Below are 13,170 nucleotides of genomic sequence, written 5' to 3'. Positions count from 1 at the left end.
AAAAATCAAGGAGACAGATGTCCAATAGCCTCCACATATTCTGCAGAATTGAAATGCGTACCCAGCTGTGGTAGACAAATTCAGAACAAGTTATTTCATACAATTGTTTTAAAATAATCTGTTTATCTGGCCACCCTACACACACACACACAGAGAGACACACACACACTCACACTTCCTTAGAGCAAATGAGAAGATCATATTCTTTCTGAACTGTTTTGAACTTTCTGTTCCTTACCCCATAAAGCTAATCAACCATAAGTCCTGTTCATTCCACCACCTGCAAACCTCTTAAATAATGCAGTAGCTGAATCCTGCAGTGGTTGAGAGCCCAGATTCAGCATCTAGATTTCCTGGGTTTGAATCTACCATTTGCAGGCTGGGTCATTTTCACCTCAACATCATCATTAGAGGTAAAGTGAAGGAAGTAATTGTACCTAATTCATAAGATTGTTGATTAAGTACATGTAATGCTCTTAGAACAGTAACTGACACATAACAAGCACCTAATAAGTGTCATTATTTGAATCTGCTCACTTAGTTTCTCTCTTACTCCTACAGTCTTCATTGCAGCCAACACTATCTTCAACCTGGGCACCTCCAATAGCTTCTTAAATTTTCTTCCCGACTCTGCTCCCCTCGGTCCAATCTTTCACTGTGTAGCTGTAATAACACAGCTAAGACAAACCAACAAAGCTTGGTGATACTGTGGGCATGTGTGAGAATGTGGAGATGACAAGAACCATGTGAAAATAAGCTCTGGGAACTGAAAGAATCCATGAGGGGCTTTGGGGTGTAAACTGCTGTGTCTGGGCGTTTTGTCCAAGGCGGTGTGAAGGGTTCGAACACCAAACTGACAGCTGGCTGTCCAGCACTTCAGCCCTTGGATGTTTGACTCTTCGTGTGAGTTAGCGAACAGCCCGGTTCTCAGGGAGTTTCTGACCACACCCAACGCAGATCATCATCACTGTATCTTGGAAAACTTTTCGATGTTCCATTTGGTCATTGAGTGATGCTAAGGGGTTCCACTGGACAGGTTATCGGCCAGGGTTTGCTGTGTAACAATCCACCCCCAAATTCAGAGGCTCAGAACAACCACCATTTATTATACCACGTATGAGTGTGGGTTTGCTATGGGTTGGCTGATCTAGGCTGGTCTCAGCCAGTCTCTGCTGGGTTTGCTAATACTTCTGCAGGACAGCAGGCACCTTACTCTGTGGTGGATTTGGACAGGTTACCTTAACTGGGCAAGCCCTGCTTCATGTATCACTTCTCTTGGGACCAGCGTTTGCCTGAGCTTTTCCCTCTCAAGAATAATGGTGAAAATGAGAGAGGGAACATGTAAGGCTTAGGCTCAGAACCAGATCACATGGCCAAATCAGGACCAGGAAACGTGTTTTGTTTTTATGCTCATAGGCTTCCTGGTGCCAGGAAATTGACATCTGTGGGATCTCTAGGCTTATGCCCAAGGCGGTATTACCCTCATGGCTTTACAGAGGTCCCACATTGGCGAATACTGGATCTCCATTTGAGGCCAGGGGTCTGTTAATGAGCGAATTGAGTGGAGAAAGAAGCATAATTAATGGAGAGCTTGTGCCCTGTCTTGTGCAAGGGAGATGACTGTCATGAATGCCTGCCCAGAGTTAATAGCAACATAGTGTGGTGACTGTTCTAACACAGATGGCTACACTGCTCTAAAAGCATTGCTTACATTAGTCCATGTAACCCTTACAACAAGCACGTGAAGTAGTTATTGTTATTATTATAATTATTTGTATTTTACAGATGAGAAAATTGGGGCACAGAGAGGTTTGGTAACTTGCCCCAAATCACAGAGCTGGGATTCTAAACCAGGAAATCTGGCTCCAGAGTTCATGATCTTAAACATCACACTCTATAACCAAATCATTTTATTTTTGAGGAAAAAAAAGTCAGAAATGCAGACTCTCACATAAAGTCATTCAAGTCTTACATCTTGATAAATAATTTAAATACATAAAAATCATTGTGCAGGCCAATGAAAATATATCTATGGGCTGAACTTGACTGTGGATGCGTAGTTTAAGATCATTATCTGACCCACAGGGCTGGTCTGATCAGAATTTTATGAGCCTCAATTCAGGGCAGCTGCCCAGCCCCTCCAGGCCTCCTGCCCTTCCGGAAAAGTACCAAACTCAATGAAAGCTTTGAAAATCAACCCCCAAGATCCCAGAAGTGTCTTCACAAAACTCTGACTGATTGTCCTACCCTGACACTGGCCCAGGGTTTCAGGTGGGCACTGGCTGATTGTCCTACCCTGACACTGGCCCAGGGTTTCAGGTGGGCACTGGCTGATTGTCCTACCCTGACACTGGCCCAGGGTTTCAGGTGGGCACTGGCTGATTGTCCTACCCTGACACTGGCCCAGGGTTTCAGGTGGGCACTGGCTGATTGTCCTGCCCTGACACTGGCCCAGGGTATCAGGTCAGCACTGGCTGATTCTCCTACCCTGCATTGGCCCGTCCTTCACAGGGCACTGGAAATTAGAACTGGAGCCCTAGGCGGAGTCTGGCCTTGGTTTGCAGAGCAGGCTTGGGGCCAGGTGTGCCTCTTCACCTTGGTTCACCTTCCTGCAGGGGCCTGGGCAGGTGAGAGAGGTCTCCGTGCCAAGCAAGTGTGATTAACATTGTTATCAAGAATTGGTGGAGAGGGAAGGTGGTTAGAGGAGGGAAAACCCTTAGAAGGCAAGAGGATGTGAAAACCTGTGATGAAAAATTTATCACACTGTGCAGAGAGAGAGAGAGTGAGGAACACAATGCCTGTGGTGTGCCAAAGAGAGTTTGAAACGTAGAAGGAACATTGATTCAGAAAGGACTCTTTTCTCCTTTCCTTTAGCTTTTCCTTAAGTTCCCCGAATCACAAGGCAAGACCTGGTGATAAGCTCGCCTCTCTTGAGCCTGTATCAGGCTCTTTGTGTCTGTTAGAAAAGAGGCAAGACTTCCCCTACCTTCCTTGCAGACCTGAAAACTGTCCCTTATCCCCCAGTTCTTCCATAGGTCTCACCTGTTACTCTCATGCTACAAGATTCAGCTTGCTTTTGCTTTCAGGAGTGATAATAGCCAAACCTCTTATTTGATTTAATGCAGCATTTTCCTCCACTATTAACCTCATCCCTTCTTCAGTCAATTTGAAAGAAAAGACTTAATGATTTTTAAATTTTTTATTTATTTTTTTCCTACAGATTCCTCATCCTTCATCTTTTTGGCTGGAGCAGATGCTGAGATTTCTGATGGTAGGAAAAGAAATGGTTACATCCTCAACTTATATTTTTTAGCACTTTATATAACAAATCCTGGCAATATTTACCCATTTGTATTATCTAGAGGGTTGTTATTTGCTGTGCCTGCTGTTTCTGAACAGCACACAGAGAGAAAAAAAAAGCAGCTCCCTGCCCCTCTGTGTCTAGGAGCGCTGGGATGTGGCTGATAACATCCTCCTGGGGGGGGGGGGGGTATGCTGTGGGTGGGACTGGCTAATGCATTCACGGCAACGAGGCACATGGTCGGACTTGTAAGCAAAGCCCTCATGTAGATTACAGTATTATTTCCTTAACATAAATGTCGTGCATGTTTGCTGTCAACATACCTTCGAAAACACAAAGGAAGGAGACTAATCATCCATATTTCTTTCCATTCATAATAAACTTAACAGTTTGAAATGGAGTCTCCCAAGCACCCACTCAGAATTACACTCTAAGTAAATATTAATATCCAGATTTATTTTGTACTCTAACGGCATCCCTACCGAAATGCCTGTATGATTTTTTAATACATTGATGTGCAATAATATTTGTATGCATTCCCTTATGATTAGATATTTAGGTGATTTTCAACTTTTCACTCCTATAAATCCTGCCTAGATGGATGTTCTTGTTCACCGTTTTTTGTGTTTTGTATTTCATCATATTATCTTAGGCTATTTCTATGAGTGAAACTGTTGAGTCAAAGGGAATAAATATTTTTAAGGCTCTTGATAATTTTACAGAAAATTGGTACAAATTTACACTATGGGGTCTTCTGAGACCAGGTCAATGTTAGCCTGTTCTTTGTCCTTGGGGAAAAACATAAAAGCAGGTTAGGGGATGAAGAGAGCCTCGTGGAGTTGAGATAGGAAATAGGAGTCAGGAATGGTGTCTCTACAGGGACTTCGATGGACTGAATGTTTGTGTCCCCCCCAAATTCGTACGTTGAAACCCTACCCCGAAATACGATGGTATTAGGAGGTGGGGCCTTTGAAAGGTAATTAGGATTAAAGCCAGGAGCCCTTGTGAATGGGATTAGTGCCCTTATAAGAGTTGTGAGAAAACTTGCTTTCTCTCTCTGCTCTCTGGCATGTGAGGACACAGCAAGAACCCAAAGAGGCCCCTCACCAGAACCTGACCACACTGGCACCCCGACCTCAGACTCCCAGCCTCCAGGACTGTGAGAAATACATTTCTGTCGTTTATAAGCCACCTGGCTTGTGGTATTCTGCCATGGTGGCCTGAACAGACCAAGATAGTGACAGACATCTGAATGGGGTGAGAAAGAGCCACATGTGTATCTAAGGGAAGGGACTCCCTGCAAGGATGTAACAGATACAAAGTCCCCTAGGTAGGAAAACGATTGACTTAGCAAAGAATAGTAAGAAGGGTGGTCTGACTAAGGGTGGAACCTGCTAAGACGCAGGGAAATGCACTCAGGTGACTGACCCAAACCATTGACACCTGCTGCTCAGCTGAAAAAAGATCTTTATTCAAATACAGAAACATTCCCTTCCTTATAGAAGCTCTCAACAGGCTTCCTGGCCATGAGCCTGTTCTTCAGATGGCTCAGGAACTCAGAGAGATGCAGACCTTGATGGACCCCACTGAGCTGGGAGGAACTGGTGGTGGAGCTCGTCCTAGAAAAAGTCCCCCTTAAACTCTAATTTTCTATTGACATTACTAAGTTGACTAATTATTACCATCAACCTATTATCAAGAATGAAAATAATAACTCACAAGTACTAAGAGATTATGTCCCAGACATTGCCTGAAAAGCTTTAAGTGGATAATCTCAGTTTAATCATTAAACAACCTTAAGAAGCCCAGCCAGTGTGGCTCAGTGGTTGAGTGTCTATCCATGAACCAGGAGGTCACAGTTTGATTCCTGGTCAGGGCACATGCCCAGGTTGTGGGCTCGATCTCCAATATGGGGTGTGCAAGAGGCAAACGATCAATGACTCTCATCATTGATGTTTCTCTTTCTCCCTCTTCCTTCCTCTCTCTGAAATCAATAAAAATAAATAAATAAATACCTGAGAAGTCAGTAATATTATTATCCTCATTTTATGGAAGAGAAGGAAATTGGGGATTAGAGTGGTTAAGTCACTTTTCCAGTGTCACAGAGCTGGTAAGTGGTGGAACTGGGATTTGAACCCACTTCTACTGGATGAGCACTGCCTTGGGTTTGCCTCACAGAGGCAGCTCGATCAGAGCCACGCTTCATCTGGTGAAATGCTGATACGTGGCCCTTTGAAAGGGTGTATTCAGTATCTAGGCCCCGTGGAAGGGGGGCTGGAAACTGCTCTAACACATTCTGGCCGCCACGCTGAGATCTGGCCTAATTATGGTTCTCTGAGCAACCGGAAGGGCTCAGTTTGTCAGAAGGGCATGTGCAGCTCCCCCCTGCACCCCTGGGTTCTGGTCACAGACAGTGGGAAGCTCCCTGTGTGGGGTGTAGGAGGCCAGTCCCAAATCCACTTGGCTGAAATGAACAGTCTCCTTGGCTCCCCTTGAAGCTGCAAGATCAAGGCGAAGCTGCCCTTGAGAGGACCCCCCAGAAGGATGGTGGGAATGGCAGCCTGTCAAGTCCAGCTGAGCCATCCTTCTCGCCTTATCAAAACCACACCCTCCAACAGATGAACACTCCCTCTTTATCACACTGAATATTACTTTGGGGCTAAAAATGTAAAAATTAATTTGCCAAACTCCTTGCACTTACTTCGCACTGGCAGTCACTGCTCTACATGGCTGACTGTTTAAATCATTAGATTTAGACACTCATTCACTGCTCACCGCCCTGTGAATTGGATAGACCATGTCCCTTTTTCAGATGACCTGAGGCACAGAGATGTTAGGTGATTTGCTCAAGGTCACACAGCTGGTAGGGGGAAGAGCTCAGATTCAAACACAGATTGGCTGGCTCTAGAATTTATGCTCTAGCTGCTCTGTGGACCTGGAGGTGAGCAGATTTATGTTCAAATGCTGCCTACGTCACATCCCCACTACACGCTCACGGGCGCTTCCGTTAATTCCTCCGTGCCTCAGTTCCCTCCTCTGTGAATTGCAGGTGTTCTTTCTCCTTACTCCATGGGGCTATTGGGAAGAGTAAATGAGACAGTGCAAATGTAGCTCCAGGTAAGGGTGTGGTTGCCCCAAAGGTTTACTTTCTGCCTCTACCTCCATCTCAATGCCTCTGTTTCAAAGCAGCCCAACTATTTCCCTCCCCGAGGATGTGAAACATCACCTCGATCCAAACAAAAGAAAGAATTCAAAGTTATGGAGGGAGGGGGAACAGAGCCCGGAGTAGCAGGCTCTTGCCCACCTTTCCCTTTGATAATCTTGCATTTCAAGATGTGCTGACTTCCTAGACCAGTCCACCCCCACATCTGTTGCTGAGTGGGACCTCATGCTGTATGGAGCTGCAAAGCAAAGCCAGCTCCCCCGAAACAAGGACCCGTTTTTTTGGAGCTTCCCTGCAAATGTAACCCTGGCTCCGCCCTCTCCCACAACTGGCTGGTCCAGGTGGGCCCTCCAGGGGAAAACTCCAGAGAGGCTCCTTCCTGCATTTCCCAGACCCATTCCGTCCTCTGGTCTATGCCTTCTGCAGAAGGCAGAGTCAGATTACTCAAGATCTCATTGATTAATTGGGAACTGGAGCCCCTTTAGCACAGAGCTGGGCGATTGTCGAGGAGCTGAGCTGCAGTGAAAGAATTTAATTTAAGGGATGAGTCAATTCAATTGGGTCCTGAAAATCATTCTGATGCTCCCCCAGGGGAGTCTCTTTGGAATCAATAAATGTGCCTGTGTCACTGGCTCCTGTTTCTGCTCCCCCCAGGCTCCAGCCAGGGGGAAGTCCTTCAAAGGGACTAGATTTCATTTAGGAAAAAGGTGGCTTCCACCAAATGTGCAAAATGGGGCCCTTCTCAGTTCTGTGATAGGATCTCTCTTCTCTATCGCCCATGCTGTCCCCTGCTCCCTACTTACGCCCCCTTCCCCATGCCTCTCTCCTGGGACAGCTTCCTTTCTTTTGTCTGCATTCGCTCTGTGGTTCCTCTTTTCTTCTTTTCTTAATCTCTAATTTGCCTTTCCTGCCTTCGAAAACGCTATTGAAATCGCCAAACTCAGCAGCAGAGAGCAGGATGGTGGTTGCCAGGGGCTGGGGGGGGAGGGGTGTAGGTCGCAGGCTGCAGCTTCAGTTGTGCAGGATAGTTAGAGACCTAATGCACAGCGTGGTGCCTGAAGCGGGGGGACAGTGCAGCTGAAGGAGGCCGGGTTCTGAAATTTGGCCAAGACTTGGGCTCCAACCCTGATCCTGCCAAACTTATTCTCACTGAAGCTCACTTCTCTCGTGAAATTAGGGCAATCTTGTCTACCTGGCAGAGTTATTGTGAAGGCTAAATGGATAGTCTGTAGAACTTGCCGGACTCAAGGTGGGAACTGAGCTGATGGTGATAATGGTGGCGATTTTGCACAGGGACCCGAGGGCCTGGGGTGAGGAGTAGGCACGGATTTTCAAGGATACTGGGCAGCTGTGGAAGGCTTCACAGAGTGGGCTGGTGTGATCTAGGCAAGTCATTTCCTTTCACTTTACACTGTAGGACCTAGATTTTTGTATCTTGGTCCAGCTGAGTCATCTTTTTTTTTAATCCTCACTGGAGGATATTTTTCCCATTGCTTTTCACAGAGAGTGGAAGGCAGGGAGAGAGGGAGACATCGATGTGAGAGAGACACATCGATTGGTCGCCTCCCACACGCACCCAAGCAGGGGCAGGGATCAAGCCTGCAACTGAGGCACGTGCCCTTGGCCGGGATCAAACCCTGGACCCTGTGTCAGTCCACAGGCTGACACTGTAACCACTGAGCCAAACCGGCCAGGGCCTGAGTCAACATTATTAATGAAGAAGCAGGAGAGCCAGCAATCTACTTGTGCAACCTCCCCTTTCTGCCCCATAGAACTGAGGTATGCAGGCAGAAAATTAACCAATTTTTTTAGAAAGTAAAAAAGCCCACAGTGTGTGTACATGTGTAAGTCAGCTGGACAGAGTCCCAAACCCTGTCCTGCAATAAGCAGTTTTTACTAAAACTAAACCCAACAGAGATCATCTGAAGGCTTGAGTGGGCTAGAGGACCCACTGCCAAGATGGCTCTTCCACATGGCCATTGGTTGGTGGCCTCAGTTTCTCTCCATGCGAGCTTCTCCTTAGAGATGCTCCACACGGTAGCTAACCTCCTCCAGAACAAAGCAATCCAAGAGTGAGAGTGATCAGGAAGCCAGAGGGCTTTTATAACCCAGTCTCCAAAGTCACACACTCTTGCTTCTGCTCTTTCTTTCATTAGAGGTGAGGAACATCAAAGAGTTTCTGGACATATCTTAAAATTAATACACATATAGGTACTCAATAAATATTTTTGAATGAAAGAATTATACTGCATGCAGAAGTTTTATTCTATTTCACTTAACACATTACAAACATGGTTCCATGGTATTAAAAAATAAATATATAATAGACTTTGCAATCAGACTGGCTTGGGTTTGGATCTCAGCTCCATCTCTGCAAACTTCAGCAAGTCATTAAACTACTCTGAAGCTCAGTCTTATTGTCTGCAAAGTGAGAATACTAGCACCTATATACCAGAGTTGTTATAAGAATTAAATGATCTAATATATGCACAGGACCTAATTCATTGCTTGGCAAGTAGTTATGGTTTTTTAAATGGCATTTATGGTAAATATTGTACATTCCTGGGTGGAAAGGCCCTTCACGTGCTCTCTGTATTTTCTGCTGCTCGTGGTTGAGGCTTTAAGGATGCAGACATCAAGGGATGAGAGAGCACAGGGACCTCACAGTAGAGAAAGGGATGTGCCGTCTGTTCAGTAAAAGCTCAGGATAGCTGTCTCTTTTGCTCTTGCTGTTTAGGAGTCTGGAAAGCCTGGCGCCTGATGCCAGCCCTTACGCTGACTGTAAACGCGATTAACGGTTGTCTATTCCAAGCATTCACACCTATCCCCATAGACACCTGATTACAATGACTAATTAGACAAAAGTCCTTTCCAAAGCCTGCTTGAATTATAGCTCTAATATAATAAACCCCTAAGTCTTTATTCAGTTTGTACATGATCTTTGTTTCTGCTCTTTCTCTTTACAAGAATCGATAAGTTGTTTAGACACCTTTAATAGAGAGGAAATGAAAGAGGGTAGGTTTTGCCACTTTATGAAGGTGACTGCTGAATGTTTCACCTTTAAAAAAGATCATCTCTTTCATCCGCTCAAGTTGGGATTTTCAGGAAAATTTAGATGGGCTTATTTGCATGATTGGGTGAGGGTGATTAATGGTCTCTCCAGCAACTAAAGTTGGGCTTCACTGTAAATAAAAGGAACTGGCTTTCTCGAGCCTCACTGGGTTTACTGTGGGCGCCATATAGCACATGCCAGGGGCAATCTGCTTTCTCTTCTTGCCTTGCACCGCGTCTCATGCTCAAGTTTCCTCTGCTCCTTCGTGACGTTCAAAGTGCACCTGGGATGCTAAGACCTTCTTGGAAAATAATTATTTTGAGGCACCCCATGAATACTAGGATAATGAAGAAAAGGAATAAAGTGTTCTGGGACATTTTCACTCCCAAAGCAGCACACTGTGGGAACTGTTCTATTATATTCATCAAAGTGGTCTTTGTTCTGGGCCCATCCTCTTGGGGAAGAGTCTTGTTCTGGTGCCTAGAAGTGAGGTTGTGAAGGAAAAACACCATACCAACCTCAGATGTCATTTTAAGGCGGAACAGCGGGACAAGAGACTGGCACCCACTTAAGGACCTCCACCCCCTGTAGCCATAGAAATGAGGGTCCCCAGTGATGTTATTCAAAGTACACCATTTAGACAGGAAAACTGGTGGAGAAAATATTGGCCACATACTGTCCCCCTGAGCCTAGGTCTCAGGCATACATCTTGGATCAAAGGTATCCTAAGTATCCCAAAGACAATAACTCTTTCACATCCCCTCTTGCCTGTCCTGTCCCACTCCCGGCATAACCCCCGGCATAAGCACACCTTGGGAGACAAGGCGTGTGGGTAAGAGCGCAGGAAACCTTAACATAAAAGGGGGTGGGGAGTAGAGTGTTCATTCTGCGTTTTTGCTGTCCATTTATTCAATATACATGGGACAAACATGTACTATTTGCCAGGTGCTGTTCTAGGTGCTGAAACCTTTGCACTGAGAAAGCCAGGATTCCCAATGGGCCATGACCACAGCCCTGGAAGTTCTAGGCCAAATCTCAAAAAACACAAGTTTTATATTTTAAATATCAAATAGAGAGCAAAAAGACTTCAAAGCTTTTCCACTCAACCCATGCTTAGACAATTATAATTAAGTGCCAGAACTGAAGTCAGGCTTTTAAGAAAAAAAGTTTGATTCTTTTACTATGAAATATTTAGCACATAAAATATGTATAAAGGAAAATTTAGCAAACATCCAGGTATTTACCATACAGTTTAAGAAATCAAACAGCACAAATTCAATTGAAGTCCTTTGTGAGGACTCTTCCTCCTCAGTCTCCTCCTGCCCTCTCAGCCCATGGAGTTTCTATCTTGATTTTTATGTTAGCATTCCTAGAGGCATGTTTGCTTACTGGAACTATTCTAACTCCATAAGGTGGGGATGAAAGAAAAACCATTTTGTGGAATTGTGTGTTCGTTTAAATCAGACCACCTTGAAGAACTCCAGCAAAAAATGAGAGATGGATCTGAACGTTTGGTCTAAATTCTCCACTGCATTATGATTAATGGAATTGATCTGACGCTTCAACATTCCCATTTTCTCCTGAAGGGTTATCTTCCATGCATGCTTCTGGTTGTCAGTGGAGGGAGCCCGTGTGGAAACAGGATGAGAATCCAGGAGGTACTGAGTCAGGCTCTGGGAAATACTTTCTCCCCCTCTATCCTCTCTGTGGGTTTTCTTGATCTTCCTGCTCTGCACACAGACTTTCTCCAAAACAGGGCCATCCATAGGGCCATCAGCCTTACCAAACAATTATGTATTCACACATATGTATTTTATATATTGAGTGTTATATTATATATAGTATTTAATGTATTATGTGTGTATGCTCTGTACGTATGAGACTCAGATAAAACATAAAGAATTTTTTTAGTGTGTATCCTATGCAATATTTGGACATATTTACACTAAAAAAATCTTTATTATCAGAAATTTAAATTTCAGTGGGAATCCTATATCTTATCTGGTGATCTTAAATGGGTTCTACAAATACATACTTGAAGCTCAGCCCCGTGAAGAGATTGGCTTTCTCTTCCTCTCAGTTCCTGGGAGGGAAAGGACTATGACTGGTCCAGCTTAGGTCTTATGCCTCGATGGGTTTTAATCAGCTCTGGGCTGAGGCATGTTGATTAAGCAGTGCCGCCAGAGACGACCTCCCTGGATTCGGGCAGCAAAAGGGGAAGGTGGCCGTGAACTAGGAGCACACAAAATGCCCAATTCAGAAAATCTGTACTTACTTCCCTTTTAGTGAGTGCAGATTGCTTTCTTTGGGCGCCTCTCCTCTCACTGCTCCATGAGGTGGTATTGCGTGGCTGTTAGAAGCCCCGGCTCTGAGGTCTGACTGGCAGGTGTGATTCCTCCCTCTATCTGCAGCCAGAGTGACGATCATGTGTAAGTTGTTTGGGTCAGATTCTTCATCTATCAAAATAAGATTGTGAAAATTACAGTCACTACCTCATAGATTTCTGTGAAAATTAAATGAGCTAATATGGAAAGACCTTAGTACCCTGCTTAAAACATAGAAATATTATACAACTGGTTTTTTTCTCCTGTAATAAGTGTATAATCAGCAGCTTTCAGGAAAGCTGTCCAGAAGAAGGTTAAGGAACTAGTTAAACCCCTCAGTTTCTGAAACCTTCAGCATTATTCTTCAAGAACATCTATCTCAAAAGTCTACTGATATTTCTCTAAAGGGCCGAATTGTGAAAACTTTAGGTTTCATGGGTCATATAGTTTTTCTTATAATGACTCAACTGAGCTGCTGTAGCAGCTATTGACACTTTATAAACAAATGAGCATGGCTGTGTTCCAATAAAACTTTATTTATAAAAACAGACTGTAGGCTGGATTTGGCTGATGGACCATAGTTTCCTCACCCTGCTCTAACCCTTCCAGTATCACAACCACCCACTTTTCTTCAAATGAGTTCATATAAATTATTTCTTCTATCCTCACTCTCAATCATGGATTTCACAGACATTCAGTGGTGAACATTTAAAATATCTCCTGGAAATACATATTTCCAGATGTCAAGAGCCTTAAAAGTCTTCAGACATGCCATACTTCATCCATTCCTCTGACAAATATGGATTAAGAATCCACAGTATATTGGACAACTTACTGGTCACCATTGGGTATCTCTCCTAAAGAAATCATCAGAGAAGCAGATGCAGACATGAAAAATCAACTATTTTCATCACAGTGTAAGTTATAATGGCAAATAATTAGAAAAAAACTCCTTAAATCCAACCTCGGTATTTGTAATGGTTAGGGAAATTGTGGCACAGCCATAATATGGACTACTATGCAGTCATTAACAGATTCCCACTCTTCATAATGATGAAAAAGTTGTTTATTAGATTTCAAGCTTCAGAATCAACCTTAAGACAAATCATTAGGGATTCAGGAGAGAAGGTAAACACTATGAAAACTGACAAATTAAAACTATAGTTAGCAGAAGTTGAGAAGTGTCAGGGCTGAGACTAAGATCCTCATTTTGCAAAATGTTGAATAAAAAAACATACACAAAGTCATTTATAGAAACAGAAAGTGATGTTAAGATATGTATAAGTATAATGGTAACCAAGGAAGGAATTTTTAAAAAGTAAAGGCATAG

This window comes from Miniopterus natalensis, chromosome 3, assembly GCF_054644295.1.
Source record: "Miniopterus natalensis isolate mMinNat1 chromosome 3, mMinNat1.hap1, whole genome shotgun sequence".
Lineage (NCBI taxonomy): Eukaryota > Metazoa > Chordata > Mammalia > Chiroptera > Miniopteridae > Miniopterus > Miniopterus natalensis.
Note: the sequence above shows the minus strand (reverse complement) of the source record.